Here is a 3510-nt window from a genome sequence, read left to right as displayed (position 1 = left end):
GCCGGCCTCGGCCGCCCCGACCCAGCTCCACGTCAGCAGGCGGCGCCTCCGCGCAGGCGCACCGCAGCCACTTCCTTCACGACCGTTGCTAGGGGAGCGGACGCCCCCGCCGCCGGCCGCTTCCGGCGTGGGGCTGCCTGCCTTCCGGCCGCGGCGGCCGGGGTCTGTTCTCCCGCGGGTCCGGAGGGGGGCTCAGGGCGCAGGCGCGCGGGCCGCCGTGTCCCGTCCGCCGCGGCCTCCGCAAGCGGGCTTGCCTTTCTTTCTTTTTTTTAGGATTTCATTTATTTATGCATGAGAGACACAGAGAGAGAGAGAGAGACAGGCAGAGGGAGCAGCAGGCTCCGTGCAGGGAGCCCGACGCGGGACTCGATCCCGGGACGCCGGGGTCACGCCCTGGGCTGCAGGCAGACGCTCCACCCCTGAGCCCCCGGCGCCCCGAGCGCTCTCTTCTACGCGGTTCCTTGGCCCGCGGCAATGCGTAGTCTGGCCCTCTTGCCGTCGGATGATCCACGTGAAGATGTGTGCACAGAATTTTAAAGCCGAGGCCCCCGCCCCGGACGCCTTCCTTTCACTGACCCCATGCCTTCTTTCCAAAAGGAAGATGAATTAAAAAAAAAAAAAAAAAAAAAAAAAAAAAAAGGAAGATGAATTTAGAGATTCCGGGAGCTGTCTGTCTGCAAGGGACCCTGGAAGTCCACAGCCATCTAGTTGAGCGATTCTCAACCTCCGCACTGTTGACATCCTGACCCGGTGATCATTTGCCAAGGAAGGACTGTCCTGTGCATTGTAGGGTGGTTAGCAGCGTCTCAGGCCTCTGCGCACTGGGTCACGCTCCAGTCCTGACCATGCAGGACGTCTCCAGATGGCGCTAAAGGTGTTCGGGTGCAGGGTCACCGGGGCAAACACAGGTCACGCACCTAAATTTGAATTTCTGGCACCAATAAGTTATTTCTTAATGTAATTATGCCCCAGATATTGCATAGGACTCTGCAACAGCGTGAAGGATCTTGCCTCAAAAAAAAAATATGTTTCTAAAAAAAAAAATGTGTTTCTATCATTCACTCAGTATGTATTAAGTCGCTAATATGAGCTGGGCACTGATGTAGGCTCTGGGGACATAGTGGTGAGTAAGGTAGACAAGAGTCTTTTTTTTTTTTTTTTAAAGATTTTATTTATTTATGATAGTCACAGAGAGAGAGAGAGAGGCAGAGACACAGGCAGAGGGAGAAGCAGGCTCCATGCACCGGGAGCCTGACGTGGGATTCGATCCCGCGTCTCCAGGATCGCGCCCTGGGCCAAAGGCAGGCGCCAAACCGCTGCGCCACCCAGGGATCCCGGTAGACAAGATTCTTGACCTCAGGGGACATATATTCTGGTGGATGACAGACAATAAACAAGCAAATAAACTTCAAGATATAATAAATTCTCTTAAGAAAAGGAAACAAGATAAAGATATACATGACATAGAGCATACTTTCTATGTATAGAGAGAGAGAGGGAGAGAGAGAGAATTAATGTAAACACATAGGAGAATCACCCATGCTGAAGTTAATAGAGTCAGGTACAATCATTAGAGTCCATTCCAGGACATCTAAATGGACTCGAAGGGCAAATAGAAGATGACTTGAAGGATGAGTGTTAGGAGTTTTGGGATAAGAGAAGGGAAAAGAGGGACGCCGAGTGGCTCAGCGGTTGAGTGTCTGCCTTTGGCTCAGGATGTGATCCTGCAGTCCCCAGATCAAGTCCCACATCAGGCTCCCTGCTTGGAGCCTGCTTCTCCCTCTGCCTGTGTCTCTGCCTCTCTCTCTCTCTCTCTCTCTCTCTCTCTCTATATATATATATATATATATATAGAATATATATATATTCTATATATTATATAGAATATATAGAATTATATATTATTCTATATATATATATATAGAATATATATATATTCTATATATTATATATATTATATATATAATGAATAAATAAGTAAATCTTAAAAAAAAAAAAAAAGAAAAGAAAAGACAGCCATATGCCTAGGAATGGGGATGAGGGGTGGAGGCCATGAAACTGGAGGAAGCCGTGTTGAAGAAGTTGCTCTTTACCCTAAGAGCAATGGAGAGCCAGTGTGGAATTTTAAGTAGTAAAGTGACACCTTCAATTTTGCATTTCAGAACAATTACTCTGCTGAGAAAATGAGTTGGGCGATGTCAGGACCACCATTATGAGACAGTTTTAAGGGTCCAAGTAAGAGATATTACCCATTTCAAGACAGTAGCACTGAGAATGGAGAAAAGACCAGTGAAAAGCTGAGACACATTTATGAAGCAAAATGGGAAGTTTGGGGTCATTGGTTCTGGAGGAGTGAAGGAGAGGAATACGTCATGATAATACCCAGGTTTCTGGATTGGGCAACCAGGTGCCATCTCTAAAATAAGGATCACAGAAGGAAAGTCGGCTTATGGTGTAAGATGATGCATCCATTTGAGACATGTTGTGTTTGAAATCATGGCCATGTCCACGTCAGCGTATGTCATGTACGTATTTGAAACATTTACTGATTCTTATTGAACCTTGCCTCCCATGGGGCTCTTCAGATATACAGGTTTCCCAATCCACTTCCTCCACGCAAGCTCTTCTTAGAGGAGCTCACTGGTACCTGTTCAGGGCTCTCCTTCCCCGGTGGAAGAAGTTCCCATGCTATCTTGAGTTAAAGGAAATTTTCTACACTACAAATCTGATCATGTTACTCTCCCCCAACCTGACCCTCAGATTAGAGTTGAGATACTTCAGCAGGCTTTCAGGATTCTGACAGTCCAGGGTCTCATATGCTTTGCTTTTGCTCATACTGGTCTCTCTGCCTAAAACATCGTTCCTCGCCCACTGCAATACCCTGCAACCCCCAATATCCTGCAGGACTTGGCCTAAGTTCTCTTCTATTTGGCCTCTTCCCTTGTCAGGTCATAGACCCACAGCTGGTTTAGAGCTTGGTGGTCAAGATTGAACTAGCGCAGTTTGAAGTGAGTTCAAAGTGAGTTTGGCTCACTTCGAAGCAGACAGCACCTTGACCTGTGGCCATTATTAATATACTGTCTCTGAGCTCCACACTTAGCATTCTTTGCCCTGGGGAGCAGTACTCTGCAGACTGCACGTCCCCCATTGCCAGCTGGCTGACTTAAACTCTGCCTGTAGAGGGTGCTTGAGGCACACTGCAAGGCTGGAAAAGAAAACGGGCTTGTTTTGTTTCTTGTTTTGTTTTTCCCTCTCAAACAGATGAATAGACAGTGTTCCCTGTTCAGTGCTGGTTTCCATGTCGCCACATTGGTGATGGCTCCTATTGCGGTTGAATTGTGCCTCCCCAAAAAGACACATTCAAGTCCTAACCTCTGGGACCTGTGAATGTGGCTTTTTTTTTTTTTTTTTTAAAGGCTTTACAGATATAATTAGTTAAAATGAAATTGCAGGGCAGCCCAGATGACTCAGCGGTTTAGCGCTGCCTTCAGCCCAGGGCCTGATCCTGGA

Source organism: Canis lupus, chromosome 11 (assembly GCF_011100685.1).
Source record: "Canis lupus familiaris isolate Mischka breed German Shepherd chromosome 11, alternate assembly UU_Cfam_GSD_1.0, whole genome shotgun sequence".
Classification (NCBI taxonomy): Eukaryota; Metazoa; Chordata; class Mammalia; order Carnivora; family Canidae; genus Canis; species Canis lupus.
Note: the sequence above shows the minus strand (reverse complement) of the source record.